At 50.1% G+C, this 25,986-nt stretch overlaps 1 protein-coding gene across 1 annotated transcript in view; it reads left to right on the forward strand.

Annotated features, from left to right (window-relative positions):
- TMEM117 (transmembrane protein 117) overlaps window positions 1-25,986 on the forward strand; it is a 2,083,068-nt gene that overhangs the window by 926,132 nt on the left and 1,130,950 nt on the right. The gene's annotated exons all lie outside the window — the stretch shown is intronic.

Genomic DNA, 25,986 nt, shown 5'->3' on the forward strand with positions numbered 1-25,986 from the left:
CTTACGACTGAAAAGTTTAAAGATTTATTATAAAGCCAAAATCAGTTGCAAGTACAAACACCTCAATATAAGGTTCAAAAGGTATAAAGGTAATAGAATGAACATGAACTCTCTAAGAGATCTCAATCGACAAAAGAAAACTACCAAGACCAATTCAAAAATCAATAAGTTGAATATCATTGACACAAGGTGAATCTGAAGCGTCATTTACAGAGAGAAAATGAAACAGGTTAAACTGTCCCTACACTATGCTAGGTGACATCCCTACTTAACAAATTCTTTACCTAAAAAGGTGTCAGCCGTTGGACTTCCGAAGAAGCTCAATCTCTCTTAGTCTCAGATGGAAACCTATGTCGTGTAGCAGTACCCTTTCTGCCTACCCATCCGCTCTCTAAGGGTCCTCAGGCCATCTGCTCTACCTCCTCCCCGGGGTGCTGTCCCTAATACAAAATCACAGTATGGGTGGAACGCCCCTTTGGGACGCCCACCACGTATACTCTTCACGTGGTCTCGCTTCTGGTTTTTTCCATAGTTTCGTTTCTTTGGATCGTCTGTTAAGTTGACCTTGCTTCCCAGGCGCCGTCTCCATCGTGCCGGTACCCCCATGACATTCCGGTCGACTCCTCCGGACCCGAGCCTATCTCCTCAAACAGAGCTCTATTCATCAAGCTTTTGATTGGTACCCCCCTCGCACCTGCAAACAGACACTTCGAAACAGGGCCCCAAATTCCAGGCTCCCCTTATCTTACTAGGCCGTAAAACTTCGACCAGCATTGGCAATTTATTTTAACGAGGCTTTTGACTTTTAGCTCACACGTGCAGATCAAAGACAACCCACTATCTCTCCTGGCCCACTAAATTATGTGCAGTAGTCTGCACTCTCTGAACTCTTATTTCTTCAGCTTAAAATAATATGCTAACATACCACACTAAAGTTATACAAAAACACTTCTATAAAATATTGCCTTTAACATATATATATGTAAGCAAAATCATTGATTATAATGAATCCATGTCGTGTAAAAGATGCAATGGTACATTTCGTTCTCACACAGTGCCATGTGGTCTGCACGTTTCTTCATTTTACATTTTACATCTTTCTTCATTTAGCAGCTACATACATGGAACCTGATTAACACGTCTAATGTTCCTAAGCATTCCCACACATTTCTACATTAGCCCACACTCTATACGGACTTTTCTAACTCTAATAAACACTCTAGAGTAAATACAGATACATTTTCTCACTTCTTAAGTTACATTAGCTAACTTTACGCCACAGGCTTGTAAATATGACGTATACATATTTTTCATTCAAATTGCGCTCTCTCACTCACTTTGCGCAGCTATGGTAAAGTACGGTAGGAAGCTCTCAGTGCTCGGACAAGACACTGTGTGATACTCTTCACCTTATTTGTTTGTGGTTGTTGGTATAGACTGACTGTGTAGTATTGAATTATTGACCTGTGAGTTTACCAAAGGAGTGAAGAATAGATTGTTGTCTTTCAAGCATGGCAGGAATGAGGTAATTTCAGTAAGTCCCTCCCTTGTCCTGGCCGGTCAATCATGCTGTAACTCTGATAACCAGGGCCTCCACCTGCTTTGTAAGGGCATCGACCAAGCAGTAATCTGACATCAGGAAAGTAGCAATGCGCCATAGGTCCGACGCTTGAACAAACTGAAGCAATCAGAGGGCCCCCATAAGGGTTAATGTGGCAAGTTTCTTTGGTGCAAAACCCTCTGAGCTCAGTCCATAGGGATGAAAAGTTTGAACTAAGGGTTCTGTCCCTCATCTGTAGTTGATAGGTCAGAGCAATAAGGAAGTACTCTGCTAAAATGTAGTGCAGCACAAACAAACTGCAATGCATTTAATAAATAAAAAAGTTAAATTAATTACCTAAATTTAATTAAAACGTTAACTATGTAAAAAGGCAGACAGAAGTGCTATAGGATCTTAATCAATGAATTCAAATGTTGTAATACGAAAATGCCCGTTGTTGTACCTGGCAACTTTGGCGTGGTTTCCCCTGTCTTTTTTTACCTCTGCCTCCTGTATTTTTGATGCTGTGCTGGATTTCGTTTTTGCTGGTTTAGATGCTTTGGGCCCTTTGCAACTGCTGATTAGTGTCAAAGTGCAAGTGCTCCCTGAGTAAATTGTTATTTGCTATCCATGATTGGTATATTTCTTTTACCAGTAAGCCCCTAGTAAAGTGCACTGTGTGTGCCAGGGCTGGTGATTCAAATGCTACTAGTGGGCCTGCAGCACTGGTTATGCCACCCACACAAGTAGCTCTAAAATCGTGTCTCAAGCCTGCCACCGCAGTGCCTGTGTGCAGTTGCTAACTGCCATGCTGACCTGACCAGTGTCCCCACTGGCCAGGCCTAACCCTTCCCTTTCTGTACACATTGGACACCCCTATGGAAGGCCCAAGGTAACCCCCTGGGCAGGGTGCAGTGTATGTGAAAGGGAGGTCATGTCCTGATGTAGGTGACATGCCCTGATAGTGAAATACTGCCAATTTCGTTTTTCACTATTGAGAGGGCTATCTTGCCCATAGGCTATAATGGGGAATGCTGTGTATAATGTTTACCTGCATATCTTCCCATAGGAGCATGGTAGAAAATTAAAGTCTGGTATCCCTGAACTCAGAATTTAATAACACATCCTTTAGGAAGGATGGTTTTTAGGTTTTGACTGGCGATGCGTACGAAGTACGCATGCGCCAAAAAACCTTATGAGTTGTGTGTGGCGTTGGGTCACCGCCCCCTCTTCCCATTGGCTAGCTCCATAAATAGAGGCTAGCCATTGGGAGAGAGAACTGTCCGTCAATGCCGGACCAGATTCGGGGGCGTTCCCGAGAATTTTTGGCTTTTGGCGACGTCACGCTACGTCAGCCAAAAGCCGAGAACGCCCCCGAATCTGGTCCGGCATTGCCGGCACCTCCCTTGCTGCTCGGGACGGGTCTCCTCTTTTATTCCTTGCTGCCCAGGTCTGGAGGTGAGTGACCCCCCCCCCCCTTCCTGCTCGATCCCCGGCCGGGGGTTTCTTCGGGCCTTGTGGCTCGTTGTCTGGAGCGCTGTTGTGTTGCTTGTTGAAGTTTACTTGTAGAAGGATTCAGTTTGAGGTTTGCGTCGCCGAGACAAACGCAATGCTTTTTTTTCTCACTAGAACTTGTTGAACAGCGCTCATTCACGCGGTCGCCAGAGCCTAAACCAGAGAGCTTTGCCGTCGCTCACATCAAGGACAAAACACTCGCTCGCCATCTCCCTCCTGCATGGAGCCGCCGAGTCAGGATTCCGGGGTTGATGGGGGGCCTTTATCTCGAGCCATTTGAGTGAATTGTTCCGGGGAGTGGGTGGAGACGATTACCCCCTGGATCAATCCAGACCGATTTTAGATAACGCTTGTCTGAAATTATTTGTTACTCGTAACATTGGAGGAGGGTGGTGAGTGGTAAGAGGTCGCGATGGCACATCAAAAGTAAACTGGTAGACTTTTGCCCGGCTATAGTACTCAAAAGTGATCAAAACGTAATATGCGGCGCTATGTACAAATGCTTTGGCCACCTATCACCGGCAATGTGTGGTGCCCGGCGCCTCGAAGCGACAGAACTGCAACCTGCAGCGCTAAATAAAAAAGTGATTAGCACTTGGACCATCTTTCAAAAAACTTTTTTTATATGTGTGGGGGGGGGGCAGAAAATCAGAAAGTGTTGCGAGTGACTGTACCCCGCCTGCTGTTATCGGCTCCAGGGGGCCTAAAGCGCAGTACTGGGAGCTCCGTGTACTCATTGTCATATAGCGCCTCTCTTCACGGTTACTTTGCATAAAGAGCAGACGCGTCTGCAATTTTTTGTTTCGTAAGGATTGTGTCTGTCGGGAAGTGTGAGGAGGGAACTTTCTTTAAGTGCAGTTTCCGGAGATTCTTGGGACTTCCCAAGCCAGGGGGGATCCCTGCCCTTTCGGGATCCACTTAACGAGCGCTCATTTCTTGGAGTTGACCCACTGTATGAGGGGGCGCTTCCCGCCTCTACCTCTCAAGGTGCCTGGACTCCCTTTTAATGTACCTGTGCCGCCCCCCCCCCCCCCCCAGCCACTGGAGACAGAGGCGCTGTGTGCGCTGCCTGCTGGGCTGGGGGCGGGGCTCCCCACGGCCCCCAGGCAGAAGGTTCAGGTATCACGGCTGTAAACAAAGCGCCAAGTGTCCCCGGCGCTGCACAATGGGCGGCTCTGATTGCGCCATTTGTTTAAAATCAGAGCGCTCCCTGCTCAGCAGCTGTTGCTATTTTTTCCCACGAGCTCGGGAGAGAAGACAGCGTATGTTTGCTGGAGAGACACAAACACCCTATTTATTCCTTCGAGAGGGCAGCAGTGATTACTGCCTCTAGGCTTGATATATTCAGGGATCCTCTCTACTTTGTCACACAGAATGAAAACATGTTACATAGAGTGAACACCATTTAGCAAGCTGAAGATTAGATATTAAAACTTTAATTCTATGCTGCGCTTTGTCACCAAAAATGAAGCCATTCTTGCTGTGGTTGACAAAATGCATCAGCCAGTATCCTAATTGGTGCCTGCCTCCTAAATCACCAAAAAGGATTATAGATACTCCCAAAATGTTATGTACTTCTGGTCAATGCAATTAATTTCTCTTTTTTCACTCAATATATTGACATGTTTTGCACTGCTGGTGGTGCCCACTCCCAGCCTGCCCACTCCCAGCCTGCCCACTCCCGGCCTGCCCTCTCCCGGCCTGCCCTCTCCCGGCCTGCCCTCTCCCGGCCTGCCCTCTCCCGGCCTGCCCACTCCCAGCCTGTCCACTTCCAGCCTGCCCTTTCCCAGCCTGTCCCCTCCATGCCCTTTCCCAGCCTTTCCTCTCCCAGCTTGTCCACTTCCAGCCTGCCCTCTCCCAACCTACCCTCTCCCAGCCTGTCCTCTCCCAGCCTGCCCTCTCCCAGCCTGTCCCCTCCCTGCCCTCTCCCAGCCTGTCCTCTCCCTGCCTGTTGTCGTGTCCCGGCGGCAGCAGGCAGGAGCGTGCACTGCGTCCCCGAAGTAACAGCCCTAAAGCAAGCAAGCAAGAAGTACGCCCCCCTCCCACCAATCCCTGTTAGGTAGTGGAAACTGTCCAAACTGGGGTGCAGACAGCCCCTCTCACCTTTCGGCCTGGCACCACTGCACCAGCCGCACTACTTCCCTACTGACCATTCTCCACTTAAGCCCCGTCTAAATTACAATTCCTGCTTGTGACCCTTTTGCCTGCTTGTGCTTGTTTTCATGGCCCTGTTGCCTGCTTGTGCCTCCGTATGCCCCTGTTGCCTGCTTGTGCCTCCGTGTGCCCCTGTTGCCTGCTTGTGCCTCCGTTTTCGTGCCCCTCTTGCCTGCTTGTGCCTCAGTTTTCGTGCCCCTCTTGCCTGCTTGTGCCTCAGTTTTCGTGACCCTGTTGCCTGCTTGTGCCTCCGTAAGTGCCCCTGTTGCCTGCTTGTGCCCCTGTTGGCTGCTTGTGCCTCCGTGTGCCCCTGTTGCATGCTTGTGCATCCGTGTGCCCCTGTTGCCTGCTTGTGCCTGCTTGTGCCCCTGTTGCCTGCTTGTGCCCCTGTTGCCTGCTTGTGCCCCTGTTGCCTGCTTGTGCTGTGTGGGTGTGCGTGGAAGGCTCTTTGTGGGTGTGTGTGGAGGGCTCTGTGTGGCTGTGTGTGTGGGAAGCTTTGTGTGGCTGTGTGTGTGGGAAGCTTTGTGTGGCTGTGTGTGTGGGGGGCTCTGTGTGGCTGTGTGTGTGGGGGGCTCTGTGTGGCTGTGTGTGTGGGGCTCTGTGTGGGTGTGTGTGTGGGGGGGCTCTGTGTGTGTTTGTGTGTGTCATTTGCAAGAGATAAAGCTAGTGGCAATGACAATGCCATTTATTTATGTTAAAAAAACATAAATAAAAATAATGTCAAGAGCAATGCCAATAGCTCTAACTTTAACAAAGGCAAAACCATTGCATTGTAAATGCTTGTTAAATCCTGTGTTTGAGAACAACACTTTTAGAAAGTGGCTGTTCTCTTGTCTGACCTTTCTGTGTGCCTTGGCCTGTTTGTGAATTGACTGTCTGGTTTGTGAGTGACAGGGGCTGGAGAGCCCCCAGGAGACTGGATGAGTCAGCCCTAGCCTGAATAGCTGCATCTGCATCTTGAGTGGTAGGAGGGGATAGCACCTGGGCCTGAATAGGGCTGTGCCTGCCTTCCACAATGCTGGCTCCACCTCCTGCCGACGACTGAGGACCCTGCCCCTCTCTCTGAAAGAAAATAGGAAGTCAGGAAAACAAAGTGCTCCAGGACTGACCAGAACTGGTTCTGACTAAGCTACGGCCTCTCTGCCTCCAGAGAACAAAGGAAAGACTGGTATAAAAAGGGACTACAGAAAATTAGATCATCCTGGAATCAAGAAGGAACCTCTGCCAAGGAGAAAGCTGGAAGACTGAAGCAAAAGGACTATCCTGCTGTGTGTTTGTGGCTTGACCTGCAGTTGCTTTGCTGCCAAGGAGAGGGGAAGGACTTTTCTGTTGCTTTGTCCCCTTGCTTGAAGAGATCTCCAAGGGCCTGAGGAGAGCTGACCTCCTGTTAAGAAGTCCCAGGAAGAAAAGGACTTCACCCCCAGCTTCCCCCTGAACTCTGCTGTATGAGTTCTGCCCTTCCTAGAGTGCTTGATCCAATTGTGGGGCCTTTGGAAGTTGTGCCTGCTGGACAGGGAGCTGGACAAGGAGAAAAGACGAAAATCCTCAAATTACACGCATTGCTCGCTTGCATAGCGCATGCCGCCGCGAAGATCGACATCATCGCAGTGCCTGTTGCCGCTGCAAGAACCGACGCATCGCCCCAGTGCGGGAAGAGTCCTGTCGCTGCAAATGTCATTGCAGAGTGAGATCACCGCACCGCCTGCTTCAGGACCAGATCACGTCGCTGCGAACATCGTCGCAGAGCCATCGCATCGGGGGCCGCGAGCGGAGAAGATCGATACTGCGCATCGCTGCCGCACCTGAGATCATCGCCGTCCCAAAGGTCGTCACATCGTGCCTGTGCGAGAAGCTTCCTACCGAACCTGCGCTACGGAATCCCTACAATGTATCCCATCCCTCCCCAAACAGATCGGATTTGTCGCAATACACCCGCTGTCGCATCGCCTCCCCAGGGTCTCAGGAGTGACGCATCGCTTGTTTTTCAACGCTGCAGGTTCCATTTGGAACTTTTGTCGCATATACAAGTACTTTGGGCTAAACATGACGCAACTGTGAATTATTTTGACGCAAACCCTAAAACTCTTTTAAAATCATATTCTTGAACTGTGTATGTTGGATTTTTGTCGTTTTGCTCTTGTGTAGCATGGAGAAAGATACTTAATTTTTCTAAACTAGTGTGGAGTCCATTTGTGGTGTTTTCACTGTGTTACTGTGAGTGTTGGTAGAAGTACTTTACATATTGTCCATGATAAGCCTCTCTGCTCGTGCCAAGCTATCAAGGGGGGGAGCAGGGGTTATCTAAAGAGAGTATCCCCCTTACCCGGACAAGAAGCAAGGGTCCCTATTTTGACATTGGTACCTACCTCTGCCAACTAGAGAACCCCAGATCTAACACCTGTTAAATACATTGTCTAAACTAGCCAGTGTTTATCAGTTGAACAATTCAGCAACCCCACAGAAACAGTAGCTGTGAGCTTTAGCCTTTTTTTTTTAAATTAAAAAAAAAGCTTGAAAAACAACATTTACACAAAAAAGAGAAAAAGATTTCCAATCATGGCAGTGAAATACATTTTTACATATAGTACTACAAAGAATTTAAACCATAGTAACAAGCAGTATCATGGAACGCCCTTGCCACTTCTGAGAAGCCAAACCAAAGAGTAGAAAGTAAACTATTAATTATCCAACCACTGCTTGAATGGTGCCCATATTTTCCCACCCCTCTCCCGTCTCTTCCTCCCACTTCTCAAAAATACCGCTGATTCTAAATTATAGGTAGCTAAGATCCTTGCTCTCCAATTCGGGAAGGTGGGGGGGGGACCAGGTTAATCCATTCAGAGGTGATACATAACGTAATAATGCCATTGCAATAGTGAGAAAAGCAGCTTCCCAAACCGGTCTAGCACTTTGTGTCTCAGAACCCGTTATTACCAGTTCTGCTGTAATGTCAACTGAAATTTTTAAAGAATTATTAATAAAGAATTGTATATCTCGAATAAATTCATCCATTTTGGCGCATGAAAAAAACAAATGTACATCATTAGCTGCTGGCAGAGCACACCTCGGGCAAACCTGGGCCACTCCCCTCCCCATTTAGATAGTTTATTGGGAGTGTAATACAAATCGAGTAAAGCCATATAGCTTTGGGAACAAAGGCTCCATGAAATTAAAACTGAATTTGCAAGTTCCAAGGCCCGACCAATGTCTGTACCAACTATTCCTAATTTAAGATCTGGTTTCATACACTGGGAGGAAAGATCATCTGGAAGCCCCGCCACAAGATTTTGATAGAGAGCCCCTATACGTACTTTCCTCAGAATAAGATCCATAAGTGCATTTTTCGTGAGTGCAGAAGGCTTGATAAATAACTACGCAACTGTAAATATTTAAAAAAACTCATGTGTTCCCAAACCAAACTTCTCTTTCAAGTAGGTAAATGAAGCCATGTTGCCCTCATGAGCCAGATCCCCCAAAGTAAATATACCATGCGATCTCCACCTTATTGTGACTGCGTCCTGGAAAATAGAGGGCAACAACCTATCAGCAGCCAGAGGTGTAAAAAGGTTAATGTTGGGGATTAACCACCTCCGTTGCACCTTCCTCCAAATTGAATACATTGCTTTGATCACCTTGAACTTGTTTTTTTTATAGTAACTGGGCTCAAGGATTAAAGAAAGAATCCCCTTGGCCTCCTCCCCTAACCCAATCTCAAATATAGAAGGACTAAGTGACGTCGAAAGTGGAGATCGCTGACCAAATATTGGCTGACCCAAGTGTTGAAGAAATGCAGCCCAATAGTACAGCAGGAGACTGGGAACTGCCCACCCTCCCCTTTCCAATGGTAAACACATCCATTTAGCAGCCCTTCTGGGCTGACGATCACTCCACAAAAATCTATTACAGCATCTTTCTGCACTGTTAAGACTAGTCTGGGTGAATTTCAGCGGAATAGTTCTAAAAATATATAGAAATTTTGTTAGGATAAGCATTTAAGTACGTTCCTCCTGCCAAAAAGCGAAAGGTGTAGGATGTCTAACCTGCGCAGAGTAGTGTTAACAGTACTTATTATAGGTGATATGTTCATTTCCGGTATTTGCTCTACTGCAGCCGTGATTTTGATGCCCAAATAAGTTGTAGATTGTACAATTGGTGCATCCGAAAGACCCATAGTAGAAGACTGGATTACCTGCGTTTTCTGGATATTAAGTTTGTATCCTGAGATACGGCTGAAACAATCTGCCTGTTCCTTAATGTCTGGAAAGGCTGATAGAACATTACTGGTAAGAACCATAAGATCATCAGCATACGCCAATACTTTATATTCAACACAATTTACCTTAACAGAAGGAATATTAAATGAAAATTCCAGTTTGTTAATAAATAAATCTATATAAAGTGCAAATAAAAGAGGTTAACAAGGACACCCCTGACGGGTGCCCCTGTTAATATCAAACGGTCTTGATTGTGAGCCAGATATAGACAGGGTTGCACGGGGAGCAATATACAATGGCTGCAATGCTACAATAAAGCTTTGACAGAACCCCTTCCAGTGAAGAACCCTCCACAGGAAGCCCCACGCAACCCTGTCAAACGCCTTTTCGGAGTCTAACAGGATTGCGCCAAGGGGAGTACGCGTAGTCTGAGCCCAGTCCAGAAGGGCTATAACCCGGCGCACATGGTCCGCTGTATTTCTTCCCGGGATAAATCTGTGTTGCCGGATGGATACTAAGGGGGTAATTACTTTCCCCAATCTTATCGCTAGTATTTTCGAGAACAGCTTACTATCCGCATTTATGAGCGAGATTGGGCGGTAAGAGGCAGGGTCCAGCTCCGGTTTACCCTTTTCTAGCAGCAAAATAATTGTAGTAAACCGCCAAGAATCTGGAATCCTACCCTGCTGTGCATCCCTCAGAGTTGTTAAAAGATCATCCTTGATCTCCGCCCTAAATATGTTATAGAATTCCAGTGGGATGAGGTCAGGGCCAGATGCCTTACCAGGAGCTAACGAGTTTAAAGCTGCCTCTACCTCCTTCCACTCAATAGGTGCTGCAAGAATCTCATTTTGCTGTTCCGATATTCTTGAAGTGCTGAGTTCCTCAATAAAAGGATCGAACTCTGACTCTATTGTACCTGCACTGATTTCCTCCGTATACAAGGTATGATAACGTTTTGAAAACACTGATAGCACTCCCTTACGGGTATTTTTTTTTTTTTTTAATTTTTGGTAAACCTTTATTATACTCATAGCAATACAATCACGGGCAAACAAAGCTCCAAGATCAGAAACAAACAGCATTACATCACCAAATTGCCCCATTGTAGCTCAGGATAATGTTTGTATTGTCAAATACCAGGATGAATGAGGTTTCTTTTTTTCTTTTGAGAGTCTAATGCACAGGATCGATAGCGAGCAATCTTTTCAAAGTCCACAGCGAATTGCCAAATCGTACAAAGGTGACCAATTGGACAGTTAAAGTAGGAGTAGGGGGCAAAATAAGCAATACTGAGCAGCCATAAGCACAGTCTCTATACAGAACAAATCAGCGCCCCACCCCACAAAAACTGAATACGCCATGGAATTCCCGAAGGATAAGACAGAAAAAGCAAAGAAAAGGGCCATAGAACCGAAGAAAAAACAAGTAGATACACAGTACCCAACCCCCAATCCCCCACCCCGCACCCCTGCAGAAGGCCATGGCCTATCCCCCCCAGCAGTGTGCCCGTCGCCCTAATAGGAAACCCGAAATATAGTTAGAGAAGAAATGAAAAGAGAAGAAAAGATGGAGGAGGAAGACAATCAACATGTATAGTCTCAGCCGCCCACCCCCGACCCCAACCCGATGAAATACCAACGTTCTACTCAGTCAATGTCCCGCCCGTCCCTCATAGTCCCAGCAATGTGAGCAACAGCAAGCAAGAAAGCATCCTCAACCTTGCCCCTTGCGATCAAGTGCGTCAACGGAGTCCAGTTGTCCAGCCGCGATCTTAGATGTAATAGACAAACGGGATGGCCACAACAGAATAGGGAGCTGTCCACAAAGGTCTGCCCAAACCAACGCTGTGTGTCCAATAATGATGCAAAAAGGGGCAAAGCACAGCAGTAAACCCCCGAAGCCGGCGGGCCAGTACAGTAACATCAGCTCCAAGGAAGGATGGGGAGTCACGCCATCAGGCCACAAAGAAGGTGCCGGACATGGCGTCCGGAGACGATTCCCCAGCCACTGCACGGGTCCAGGAACTCCAGACCTCTTCCCGGTCATTGCAGTCGGCACGCGGCGGTACCGAGATCTTGGTCCTCTAACGCCTCCGTATAGACCTGGGTAGACATTGCACCGCGGTCGGGTGCAGGGCGCGGCGCAGTGCCCGCACTTGAGGACAATCACGGCCAGCCAGGGGCACATTCAGGAGCAATAGTATCCAGCCGGCTCCCCAGATCCTGGGCACTGGCATGCAGGGCAGCTCGCAAAGCACCCAGAGCGCCCAGAATGTCGCCAATCCCCAACGGTGCCCCAGGAAGAAAGGATGCAACATTTCTCCTCACCCGAGGCTCACAGGCGTGTAGTAGCTCCTGGGGCTGACCCCCGTCAGTCCATGCGACCAGCAGATCACCCCGCCGACACTCCGCAACGGACCACCGAGCTGGAGGCACAGGGGCAGCAGTATCCATTCCGTCACCACACACAGCGCCGATGCAATGTCAGCAATCACCTGGACCCGCAGCCACGGTCCAGGGTCTCTAGTTCCAAGCGCCGATTACGCAATATATAAGATGGCTCCCACCACAGCACAGGGAGAAGATAAAAGTATTGTCCGGGCCGGCTACAAGCGGGGAAAGGGATACAATGTAATTCCCACAACTGCGGCACCTTCCAAGCGTGCAAACTCGCAGAGCAGATTAGATAGCTGCAGTGGGAAGCGGAGTGCGATAACCTCTCTCCGGCCGACCTACTCCTCCCCATCTTCGATGGCCGCTGTTGTTTTGGCTGGGGCTGGCCGTCCCTCACACACAAAGACCCGGTCTCGCCGCCATTAGGGGCCGGGGAAAAGCGAGGACGCCGCACCACCTCTACCGCTGGAAACAAGCCGGGAAACACACCATCAGGATCGGAGTCGTATCCCCGTTCCAAAAATTCGACTCAAGTGCAGGATAGATTGCAGGATGATGAAGGAAAGCGGGAAGGTCGGCAGAGCCGAGAGTCTAGGCGGCCATCATGGTTGCAGGCTAGGCTCCTCCCCCCCTTACGGGTATCTTGAATAATTCCATGATCGTCCTGGATCTTATCTATGCCATTAGCCAGGCCTCGCTGATGGAGCCGTTTGGCCAGGACCCTGCCAGATCTTTCACCATGCTCAAACATCATAGATCGAAACTGTAAGTATTTGGCTGCAAGGTCCTGGCCAAGGAACTCAAGCAAAGAGGCTTTAATGCAAGGAACCTGTAACTGCAACTGAGATATGTCAAGTCCCCTGGTTATCGCCGCTGTAAGATGGACCTCTGCATTACGCAGTTCGCCCATAAGCATCTTAATTGTTTCCCTAATTTGCTTCTGACGAAAGAATGAAAAGCTCTTTGTCTCGCCCCGAACTGCAGCCTTCAATGAATCCCAGACTACATTACTTGGGGCAGAACCTCTATTAATATTCCAAAATTCTATAAGCCAGGGTCTCATATGATCTAAATATGATGGTTCCACCAACAATTTCCTTTCGAATGTCCAGGATCTGGGAGCACTAGCAGACCCCGTAAAAGAACAGTTGATAGTCAGTAGGTTATGATCCGAAATAACTCTGGCCGATATAAAAATTGTCGTGGTTTCTGCTAATTGACTTGAAACAAAAAAGTAGTCCAACCGGACCATTTTTCTGTGAGGAGTTGAGAAATATGTAGGACCATCTAAGTTCTTGCAGTCGTAAAACCAAAGATCAGTCAGACGATGTTCTTGAACTAAACCTTGCAGGGCTCTGTATACTCTAGGTTTTAATCCTGCATAGCTCTTTCCCCCTGTGACATTGAAATTTGCAGGCAAGTTAATATTTAAGTCCCCGCAGAAGCATATAGGCCGAGGCCACAAGGCCAATTCAACATTGAGATACTCTAATACTGCAGGGTCATCCAAGTTGGAGCTATATACTGTGCAAATCGTCAAAGGTAAACCATTAACCAACAGTTGAGCTATTGCCCATCTCCCCCCGGTATCCTGACTAGATCTCACGCAAGAACCCAGTCCCCGTTTCTTTAAAATTGCAACACCTCGTATCATTGAGGACTGCTGTGAACATGCTATTAATTCAAACCCGGGGATTTTAAGGCAATCCCTCCTATTCCAAGGGACATGGGTCTCCTCCAGGCACAACACTTCTAAATGCAATGTCTGGTTTTCCCTTGCAAAAAGAGCACGCTTTTTCCCATTGTTTAGACCACATACGTTCCATGATGTTATGCTTACCCTAACTGACGCCATTATAAATTTTCATTTTTACCAGTAACATTACATTTACATTTCGTCTTTGGTTTAATACATCATTGCAATGACTGTCATAATAGAAAAAAACATTTTTCAAGCTTTTTATTTTTGCATGCGCCCCAGCCCCAACCCCCACCCCCCCACCCCCCCACTCCACCCCCCCCCTTTGACCCACCCTCCCCCTCTCCCTTACCCCTTCCACCCCCCACGGTAGGCAGGAACCGAGGTTCCAGTGATGAGGAGACTGGTATGAGCTCACCACCCCCAGGTGCTACCGCCACCCGTGCCCCAACCAAAAATAACTAACAAGAGCATAACTCTCAAGTAGCGCCAACTAAGAAACAACCCATTTTTAACTATTCAACTCAATAAATGACTGAGATCCTACTAGTAACCTGAGGAGTGACCCTACAGTCAGTCTGCTTTTTTTATTTCAGAGTATCCAAATAGGCTTTGGCCTGAACCTCAGACTCAAAATACCTAGTCTGACCCTGGTAGACGATTTTAAGCTTGGACAGGAAAAGCAAAAATACCTGCGCCCCCTTAGACTGAAAAGGATTAATCAGTTAACGGAGCTGCCACCTCCGTTCTACCGTGGCCGGACAGAAATCTGGCCTTACGAAAAACTGACAGCCTTTCCCCGACCTTTGTCTATCGGGCCTGGCCAGGTCATAGATTTTTTCTCTTGCTAGAAAGTTCTGCATGCAAATCATTATAGCGCGAGGCCTATTCTCTGCTTGACCTGGGCGATGCTTTAATTTGAAAGGGAAACGATGGGCGCGTTGGTTCTCGAGACGCCAGTCCCAATCCCTTACTTCAGGGAATGCTTCTGTAAATAAGTCATTCACGAACTGGCGGATGTCTGACCCTTCTGCCCCCTCAGGAACCCCCAATATTCTTAAATTGTTCCTCCAAGCCCGGTTCTGAACATCAATAAGCTTTGCTTGAATGTCCGCCCTCTGCAGCTGAATTTCATCTACCATGCCACAAAATCGTCCTCCAACGTGGAAATCCTTGCTTCTGCCTCCGTAACCCTGGAAGCTATGTCTGTACAAGTCTTAATAACCCTGCGCAGTGAATTTTGGACCCTGTGACAGGCCCCCTGTGCCCGGGCGCTCTCTTGGCGCGTCTCTTTTCTATGGGCCATAATAGTCTGGTATATTACGGCCAGCAAAATCTCCTTTGGGAGAGAGCCAGTATTTGAAATCGAGGGGTAATGAGTTTGTTCATGATCCATGACTTGTAGCGCTGACTGGTTAGAAAACGAATAATCCCAGGTCAGAGAGCCTGCATCTGTAATAGGATCTTGAGGTGCCTTGCGGATTGTGGAAGGGCCGTTGGTCATAGAGATAGAGTTCATTATCTCATTAGTACGCCAATCCCCCAAGTCGCTGCCCTCATCGTCATCAGTCCAATCTTTATCCAATCCGTTGTCTTCTGCTGAAGACCCCGTGTTCTCTGATAAAGAAAAAAAATTGTCCGCATCAGGATCACCATCAGCACTTTTGGGTGGTACTGGTGCATGCAGGGAAGCGTTATGAGAGACTACAATCTGTGGCTGAGATGTTGGGCCCTCCAGGACTACATCTCCCAGAGCCCCCTTTGTTTTAATCTCCAAACTTGAAACAGAGTCATCACCTGGGGGAGCCACCTCCTGGTTATTCATCGCCTGTACATTGTCTTTTTGTGAATTCAGAGTCCCAGACAGCCCCCGGCCTTCCTTCCCGCACATTGCCACTGGGGAAGGGAACAGCGTGCCTGCATCTGTCTTACCGGTATCAGCTGTTCCACCTGTAGCTGCCAGCTCCGTTCCACACATGAGGGGAATTGCGTCTTTCCCAGTGCCTTTTCCTGCCAAGCTCCGTGGTTTAAACATTGCCGGCACTGGAATTGCTTTTGATGTTTTACCGACCCCCGTCTGCCCCTTCTTTGGGATATCCGGGACTGCCAGCACTGACTGTGAGGCTGTTCGAGATGCAGCTAAGGAAGCCACCGCTGCCGCTGGTCCTGCTGTAGAGGCAGTAGACTTTGCCGCCGCCCGTGGAAGGCTCTTTGCTTGGGGCTTCGGCGGCATTCTGTGAGGCTGTGCAGACCACCGGTAACCCAGCCACTGCTGCGTGAGGAATGACCTGCTTGAATCACAGCACAACGCAGAGGTCCATTTCAAACTGTGGCGATACGCACAAAGCTGCCAGCACATCCTATTCAGGCCGGTTTGTAGGATGACAATGGCCACAACAAGTCTGGTATCCTTTAGATTCCTTGGGCGTTCATGGAGCACGGGCAGCTCCTGGAGAGAAGGAGCGAACGCGAACACCAGCTTACTCGGCCAGCTGACCAGCCGCCATCTTCCCTGTGAGATTTAGCCCAAATGAGGTTTAGTGGGCCATTAAGTGAATGGTTGTTCTTGAGGTGACCTGTATCTCAAAGTCAAGTTTTCCAGACTTGCAGGCATCAGAAGCTCTTCTAGAAAGTATTGAACATCCTGCGCTAGAAGTCAAAGCCACAGTGTTTAGGAGTTCATGCGACTGCTGGTTGAGCCAACACCCTGTCTGAAGCTTTCTGTTCAACATGTCAAATGTGCCATTCAAAGCTTTTGAAGAGGCTCCTGTAGCACCTGTAAGAACATTCCAACCAATGAAGGAGCTTTTCTGAGAAAATTACTATTCATTGGCTCTTCAAAACATAAATGCAATTTTTACCTATGGATTCCGAAAATGTATTTGTAATTGGTGCCTCTGTGGTCTGGTTATGGGTATAATAGGATGGATAGAGAGACCACTGAGATGTATTTTCTGATTCACTATCATTTACAACATCCTCTCTATGCTCCTGCTGTAGATTGTAACGTTCACTCTTTTCTTTGATAAGAGACCAGAAAAGTGACTACCCCTAAGACAAGATGTTCAGTGGAAAATATGTAGGTGCTTCCTGTAGGTCAAATACTTTAAGCTTGGTCTTCAGGAGAAAGGAAGCAGATTTCATTATAGTGCTTCTAGATAGAAGTAGGATGATGCTCACAGTTCCTTTCATCTGATAGTGTAAATCCTTAAACATGGGGCCTATGAGGAGCACATTGAACAGGTTAGAACATCCTAAGAACTTGGACCCTGTGACCATGGCTGTCTAAGACTTGTGTTCAGTTGTGGCCAGTTCTGGAGGCTTCATCTGAATATTATGTCTTGTTCTGAAGGGGAGATAGACTGTGATGAGCCCTCATATGGAAAATTGCTTCCAGTTCTAAAGTTCACATTAGCAGTTCTATGTTCAAGTCTAAAAACTTAAACACAATCAGCAGACTCTCCAACTCAACTGTAATTGAAGTCTCAATCACCAAACTCAGAAGACCACACAACCACCATAAAATGCGGATTGGCTTAATCTGATGCCAGCCCCCACACTCATTAGTGTCTCACAGGAAAATTTTAAGCTAGACATAAATACTGCTCACCACCCCTTTATTATCCCTTTAAACAATACTATGTAGACCACCTGATTGCAGTTGTGAACTGGTCTCTGTCCCAGTTGTCAGCTGTTCCAGTTCACCTTCATCCTCTCCCAAACAAAAATGATGAAAAAGCCGGAACAGCAGACCACTGCCACAACACACTTTTTCAAATAGCAAATAGGCCGTCTCAAGTGCTGACCCATTATAAAATCTGTATAACTACAAATAGCAATAAAGTTACCTAAAAACCTAAGTTGAAAAGAAGTTGATTTTAATCAGGTAGCAGAGGTGGTTACAAGATTAGACCCCAAAAGAGCAGAAATTATCAGCGAAACGTTCCAAACTAAAACTAACTCACTCACTTCCATACGCTTTTGCAATGTCAAACACATTTTCACAAATAAAGCAACATGTTATGCAATCCCCATCCTTTCCTGGACCGTGCCCAGTGCCACGACACCTGGCCCTCCTGCCCCACGAAGATACACCATCACAGAGCTCTACCTGCTTGACGCCGCACCAAACACTGCCGCATCACTGACCTACACTCCATGGTAGGCCCTTTCTCCTGCACCTACTGCCACTTAACCGGCCACGGCACACACACACCAGACCACCGACTAGACCCACCCTGAACACACCACCTTCTCAACACAAGTTCACTATGCAAACACACTACAGAGATTTGGAACCTTTTCTCCACCCTCACACCGATGTCCTCTTCCTCACGGAGACCTAGCTAAACCCCATTTCTGTAGCTGACATACCCACACAATACCAGAAGGATACAAGATCACCCACCACCACTGCATCAACAAGCCTGGTGTAGGGATCGCAATCATACTCAAGGAATCCATCCAATGTGCCACCACAAACAATGATATCAACCCAGCCATGAAACACCTCAACTTCCGACTCCAAACAGACAGCAAAGCCCCCATCAGAGGCATCCTGGCCTACCGTACTCCATGATCACATCCAGCCTTCAGCAACTTTAAGGCTAACCTCGTTACTCCTCTCGCCATAGACTCCAGCGACTATATTTTCCTCAGCGACTTTTACTTCCATCTTTTTTTTTTTCATTAGGTTTTTATTGCATCACCAATATAAATGTACAGACAATACAATCAGCAGTATTTATGCAGCTTGCACAAGAGTAGCATGGTCCAGTCCTTCTCCATCCGGGAGGTCCACCCTGTCCTCGGGGCGAATGACCTCTCCCCTGATCGCCTCTTGTTGCGTCTTACAATGTCTGACAGTAGCATTTGGCAAATACCTTTGGGTTGCTTTTGTGATTTTCACCCCTCCCCCTCCCCAACTTTCGGTACCCCAACACCCCACCAAACCAGCTTCCTACCCACCCTCCCCCGTGGTCGCTCTGCGTTGGGTCAATAGTGTAAAGGTGTCTGGTGTGTTATAGGAGGAATTAGTCATTCGCTAGTGTGTATTCTCCTGTATAGTGACAGGGCCTGCCCCATCCAGTCCACCCTCGCCCTCCAGCTCTTCAGCATCCATATCACGAAGCGCCTGCACCATCACTTCCCATGCGGTCGCCCTCTCCAGAGCTTTCTCATCATTCATCCTCCAGGCCATCTGGTACCTCAGAGTGCTTTCACACGCAGCCCATCTCAAGCACTCCCCATACCATCTTTGATACGTGGGCCCCACTCTGGACTTCCAGTTCCTCGTGATCTCCTGCTTGGCCAGAATAAGTCCCAAGTCAATAAATTTACTAGTCATCTTGTTCCTAGGCGTGTGGGGGAACCAATGGAGAATGCCAACCGCTTTAGTGTACTGGACATCCCTGTCTGTCGCGCCATTAAGGGCCCGCCCAACTTCCTGCCAGTAGTCTCCTAGAGAGGGGCAATCCCACAGCATGTGACCCAAGTCCGCCCCTACCGTGTTACATCTGGGGCAAGCAGCGTTGTCCACCCCAAAGTACTGTTGGATTTTCCCCGGGGTAAGGTATGCCCTGTGAATAACATAAAAGTGAATCAGTTGAAACCTGGCGTTTCTCGAGCTCTTCTGTGCCCGCCGCAGCAACTGGCCCCAGGTCGCGTCAGGTATCTCCACCTGAAGGTCCAGCTCCCACTTGGCCTTCAGGGCCGTCAAAGGCTGCAAGGCCTCCCGCTGCATCCTAGAGTATAAGCACGTGACGGCCTTAAAAGTCCCCGCCGCCATCATTGTATACTGGCAGGCCATTGAGGTGTCCGGCTCCTGCAACCCTTCCCCCCAATGGGCTTGCATAGCGCCCGTGACCGCTGCATGCAACAAGTAGTCGCCCCTCGGGAGGTCAAAACGCTCCTGCAGGTCCTGAAACGGCAGCAACACCCCGTCTTCGTAGAGATCACCCAGCATGTGTATTCCCGCCTCCTCCCACCCCAGCAAGCGCGACCAGTCTCCTCCATGCGGGAGGGCGGTGACCATCCCCAGCGGAATTTCAGGGGCATACATAAGGCGGACATCCGCTCGCTTACGGGCCCGGTCCCAGCAGAGCCGGAACGTCTGCTCCTCAACCGTCAGGTCTCCCACCCGGAGCCTCTGGTGCAGCGTAATGTACGCCAGAATGTGCCGCGGGGTGCCGTCTACTCTCGCGTCCTCGGGGCCTCTATATACTCTCGCTACCTCCTGGGTAAAAATCTGCAGCTGCGCGGCCAGGTAATACCCTTCAAAATCTGGCACCGCCATACCTCCTTCATCCTTGGGGCGCAGCAGAGTGTCGAGCGCTATGCGCCTTCTTCCCGTGCCCCACAAGAACGCTATGACCAGTGATCTCAGGCGTTTAAAGACAGAGCTCGGGATCCACACCGGGAGTGTCCTAAAATAATACAAAAGCCTGGGCAGGGCTACCATTTTAAGCAGGGAGATCCTACCAGCCAGGGATAACGGCAGAGTTGCCCAGAAGTCCATGGACCCCCTCAGGGCATTTATACAGCGGGTGATGTTGCCGTCCAGCAAGTCAGCCGGGGTATGGTAAACGTAGACCCCCAGATAGTGCAGACAGCGTGGCTCCCACCGTAGCTCCTGTGCGTTGAGCGGGCACGGTTCCCCTGGTCTCAGGGGGAATAGGCAGGATTTAGGCCAGTTGACCTTCAGGCCCAACAGCCTGCCGAACCGCTCCAGTAGCTGCCTCGCCCCCCGGAGCTCGGGTCCCGCATCAGCCAGAAACATCAGCAGGTCGTCTGCGTACAGAGAGATGAAGTGCGGCCTGCCCCGAAATGATAAACCTGCATAGTGGCGGCCCAGCCTGGCCTCCGCAGCGAAGGGTTCCATCGCCAAGGCGAACAGGAGCGGGGACAGGGAACAACCCTGTCTAGTGCCACGCCTGACCGGGTATTGTCTCGAGATCAGAGTACCCACTCGAACTCTAGCCACCGCCTCGGTGTACAGGACCTTGGTCCACTTAATGTATCCGTCCCCCAGTCCGAAGCGTCGCATCACCTCATACAGGTATCCCCACTCAAGGCTGTCAAATGCCTTCTCTATATCAATGGAGAGGACAAATGGGGAGACGGCGTCCGGCCAGTCCGCACCCATCAGCCTCGTAAGTCTGCGAATGTTGTGGGTGGTGTTGCGTGTCGGAATAAAACCACACTGGTCTTTGTGAACAATGCCCGTCATGTGTACCAGCAGTCTGTTGGCAAGGATTTTACTGAGGATCTTATAGTCCGTCGTCAACATGGATAACGGGCGGTACGAGGACAAGGCCGCTCTCTCTCTGCCCGGCTTTAAGAGCGGGATCATGAGGGCCTCGCTCATGGAGCCCGGGAGTCGACCCTTCGTTTGTGCCTCATTGTACACCTCGCGCAGCCGAGGAGCAAGGTGCTCTAGGTATTTACTATAGAATTCGATCGGGAGCCCGTCAAGTCCCGGGGTCTTATTTCTGGCCATCTGCTTTACTGCACACCCTATCTCTCCAAGAGTGACGGGCCGACCCAGCTCTTCTGCCTCTGAGTCTTCCACCCGGGGCAACTGCAAACCGTCCAAGAACTCTCCAAGCTCCTCCGCCCCTCCTGTTTCCCCACTCTCATATAGCCCTTCGTAATAAGCCCGAAACTTATTCAGGATCCCGGGTTGAGTGTGGCAGGGCTCCTCCCCTGCTTCCTGGATCCCCATGATCGGCACTCCCCTCCGAACTGGGTTAGCGAGCCATGCCAACATAGACCCCGCCTTATCACCCTCCGCATGCGCTCTCGTCATATACGCCTTGTGGTCAAAACTACGCAGCCGCTCTAGCTCCACCGCCAGCCCCTCCCGTGCTCCGCTAAGCCCCTCCTGCAACTCAGGGTGATTCGGGCGCCTCTTCTCCAGCTCCCTCAGTCGTGCCTCAGCCTTACCTAAGTCGTCCAACAAAGTTTTGCGGGCCCCGCCCGTGTGCCCAATACAGTGCCCCCGTACCACCACCTTAAATGCATCCCACTCTACCGCCCTTGTGGAGGCCGAGCCATTGTTCTCCTCGAAGTACCTCTCAATGCGCTCACCCAACGCCTCCCTGAACAACAAGTCATCTAGGGTGTCGGGCTGCAGGCGCCATGTTGGCACACAGTTAACAGTCACCATCCAGTCCAGAGATATCAACAAAGGGTTGTGGTCCGACAACGTCCTGGCCAAGTATTCCGCCCCACCCACCGCAGGGAGCACACATGACGAACAAAGAAACGCGTCAAGCCTTACGTGCAGATCATGTAGGTGCGAGTGAAAGGAGTAGTCCCTAGTAGTGGGGTGCAACGACCTCCATGCATCCGTGAGGGCCCAGCTCTCCTGCCCCCCCCAGGATGACCGGCCCTGCCAAATAACCCGCCATTTTGCCCGAGATGGCAGACAAGAATGCGGGCAAATCTACATTAGGAGCATACACATTACAGAGAGATATCACCCTGCCTCTCAACCTCCCTTCCACCGCCACATATCTGCCCTCCGGATCCACCAATGTTTTCGACACCTGGAAGGGGACCCCCGCCCGTATCCAAATCAATGCCCCCCTTGCAAAAGCTGAGAACGTCGTATAAAACAGCTGCCCCCTCCAGCGCCTCTGCAGAGCAGCCCCTTCTTGCTTATTAAGATGTGTTTCTTGCAGGAACGCTATGTGAACCCCCCTACGCTTGAGGTATGCCTGAACCTTGTGTCTGCGCGTCATGGATTGCATACCCCGCACATTCCAGGTCACACATTTCAATGCCCCAGTACTAGCCATCCCCCCTCACACAACCGGACCAAACAATAAAGAACAATGTCCTTACAAGTCCCGCGACCACGGGCCTACCCACCCACCCTCTCCAAACAGGAAACCAAACCCCTCCAACAACAACTACCCCCCGAGCAACCCCAACTGCTCGAAACTCCCACCCCCCCAGGACAGGCCCCCCCGCAACTGGAAGTACCCCCATCCAAACCAACACTCCCAACCACCCCTCAAAGAAAGGCGGTAATGGCCGCAGCCTCCACTGCGGTGACCTTAGGGGCCAGTAAGGCGTAGCTCGATGCGATAGATCCTCAAAGCAATTCTGCCCCGCGCACTCCACCCCACAATCCCCACATTACAGCTCCCCAAAACCTCCAGTAATAGCGTTCCACTACCACGGGCTCAGTGCCCCGGTGTCCCACCGACGAGTCCGCTCCGCCAGTTCAACTCAACACGCCTCGAGTATCTCCCCTGAAGTCTGCGGTGTCACAATAGGGCCCCGGGCTCCACCAAGTTCCGAAAGTCCCGTCTCCGAGCCCGTGCCCGGGTCCTCTGAGTCCGTGCCCTTCCCGGACTGACTTCTGGCGTCCCTGGATAAGTCCGCTACCGCCTGCAGCGCCGCCTGCCTCTCTGCCTCCGTTTGCGATATCGATGGTTTGCCGGTCCTCCTGCGGTTCCTCCTGATCCGTTGGGATTTCCTGACCGGTTGCGCCACCTTAGCCTCCTCCTCTCTGGCTTTAGCACCGTCCGTTCCCGCCTTATAGGTGTCCCACCAGGCCCAAGCGTCCACAGAGGACGTGAAGAAGAGTGATTGTTCATCCACCACCACTCTCAGCTTGGCGGGGAACAATAGGGAGTACTTGATACCCTCCCCGCGGAGCTCCCGCTTGAGGGACAGAAAGTTCGCCCTAAGCCGCTGCGTCTCAAATGTATAATCCGGGAACATAGTGACTCTGCTGTTGTCCACTTGAAAGGGTCCTGCCTCTCTCGCCTTCTGCAAAAGCCAGTCCCTGTCCCTGTAGTGGAGCAATTTGAACACCACTGGGCGAGGAGGGAGGCCCAAGGCCGGTGGGCGCGCTGGAACCCTATGCGCTCGTTCCAGGGAGAAGAAGGGGGTCAATCCCTCCGGTGCCACCTCCGTCCGCAACCAGTTATCTAGGTAGCCCACCATATCGTCGCCTTCGATTTTTTCCGGCAGGCCCACTAGGCGTATGTTGTTGCGCCTATTACGGTTTTCCGCATCTTCGGCCCTCCGTTCCAGCACTTTCAAGCGGTCCATAACTTCCGTCATCTGGGCCTTTATCGTCGCTTGGCCTGGGGCTAATTCCTTAACCGTGATCTCCACGGATTTCACTCTGTCCTTAAGTTTATCATGGTCGGCCTTCAGGAGGCCCAAGCCCGTCGCCACCTGAGCTATATCTTGTTGTAGGGCGTCCTTTGTGGTGGCGATGGCCTCTAGGATACGATCTTGCATCCGCTGTAATGCCGCTTGGTCTCGCTCCGCTCCCTCCGCAGCTTCTGTATCAGTCGCGCCGTCTCCCTTTCCTTTCGGCTTCCCCATCTGGGCTGGCCCGAGCGGTGGCCTCCGCGTCCGTCTCTGGTCTTCCCCCGCACTACGCCGGGCTGCGCTCTCCGGTGGGGTCCCCGGATCCAAGGTTGTCTCCAATAACCAGGATCGCCGATCAACCGCCAGCCCGGCTGGCGCCAGTCGTGCTCCGAGGCCTGGGGATTTCGTCACAGGGTCACAGCCGCACCATCGCCGCCACTACTAGGGGGCGGCCCTCAACCACCGCTCGAGGGTGCTCCCAAGGCTCACTCCAGCACCCAGGGAGAGGTGCGATGCGACCTCCAACACCTCCGATTTGTCGGGGAGCGGTCCTTAGTGGGTCTCCGGGCAGACGACTCCGTCGGCACCTAGGCTCATGCCACCGCCACCATTTTAGGGTCCGTGACTCCTCGCTTGGGTCCAACTTTCAGAGTCGAAGGACTGGTTTGGGATGGCTCGACGTCGTCCTCCGTGGGCACCGGACCCTCCGCAGTACCTTCCAGTACCGGATGATATCGATCACATCGGGGTCCGATCAGATTTTCAGGATATTTTCCGGGATCGGGCACGGAGCTCCGAGCTCACGCTTCCTACCTCCTCGGCATCCAAGCCACGCCCCCCGACTTTTACTTCCATCTTGACAACCACAATGACATCAACACTACCAACCTCCCAACAGCATGAACAAAATCGGACTCACCCAACTCGTCCATGACCCCACGCACATCGAAGACCACACACTAGACCTCATCTTCACCTCCATCGACTGCATCGGGTACAGCCATGCCAAGGAACTCACTTGGACTGATCCCTCCAACATCTCAAGCTCATGGACCTCCACCCCCAGAATGCCCAACGCCGCCCACCACAGCGGGAGCAACGTCTCAAAGAACATGTGGATCAACACCCTAAACACCTCCCACTCTATCCCCTCTAACAACATTGACCAGAGCATCATAAACTTTAACAATTGGATCACCATCTGTGCCAACAACGTTGCTCCCATTGGCACCAACACCAGCAGAAGGTCCACCAAGCAGGCTCGTGGGTATACTGAAGACCTCAGAATCACTAAACACTGTAAACAATGGGAAAGGAGATGGCACACCAGCAAGGGCACGACTGACAAGGCAGCCTTTAAGATAGTCTTCAGCCTCCACCAGAGACAGTTGAGAGAATCATAAAAAAGACTTTAGCCTCATGCATCAAATCAAGCTACAATAACAGCAAAGAACTCTTCAAAATCATCAAAGAATTCTCGAACGCCTCAGCTGCAACAAAGAACATTACCCCCTCACAGGTACTCTGCAACAACCTTGCAAACTACTTCCATGACAAGATCGTCAACATCTTCAGAAACTTCAAACCCCAGCCCAGGGCTTCCGACTTCTTCAAGCAATATAACAACCCTGCTACCACCACAGACATCTCACTAACTGATGGAGCCTGCTCGCCCCACAGGACACTGCCTCCATCAGTAACTTGGTCCATTTAGGGCCTCAACCGATCCATGCCCTCACTACATCTTCAACCTAGGCAAAGCCAGAATCAGCCACGTACTCATCACCTTGTTCAACACCTCAATTGCCATGGCAACATTTCCTGATGACTGAAAATACGCAGAAGTCAATGCCCGAATAAAGAAACCATCAGCAGAACCCAGTGAACTCAAAATCTACCTGCTGATCTCCCTGTCCCATTCCCGGCCAAAGTATTAGAAAAAGCCATCAACCGACTACTCTCCAGACATCTGGAATGGAATTTTCCAATGGAGTCCTCCCAATTCGGTTTTCCCAGGAAGCACAGCTCAGCCGCCTTTGATACGGCCTCACACCACCCACTCATCACAAGGTAGCACAACATAGGCATGCTGCTGTCAAATGGGTCGACACTTTCTTCACTGGAAGATTACAAATAATGCACTTAACCTACGAATCCAAGGAAATCATCTGTGGAGTACCCCAAGGATTCTCGCTCAGCCCTACCCTCTTCAAAACGTATAAGTTACCTCTGGACAGCATCAACTCCATGGACTCAGCATCATACCCTATGCAGATGACACACATCTTGTTCTTTCTTTCTCCAAAGACTCTACCAAGACCAACATCCACAACTGCATGACAAACGTTGCCA

Source organism: Lissotriton vulgaris, chromosome 1_1 (assembly GCF_964263255.1).
Source record: "Lissotriton vulgaris chromosome 1_1, aLisVul1.2, whole genome shotgun sequence".
NCBI classification, from domain to species: Eukaryota; Metazoa; Chordata; class Amphibia; order Caudata; family Salamandridae; genus Lissotriton; species Lissotriton vulgaris.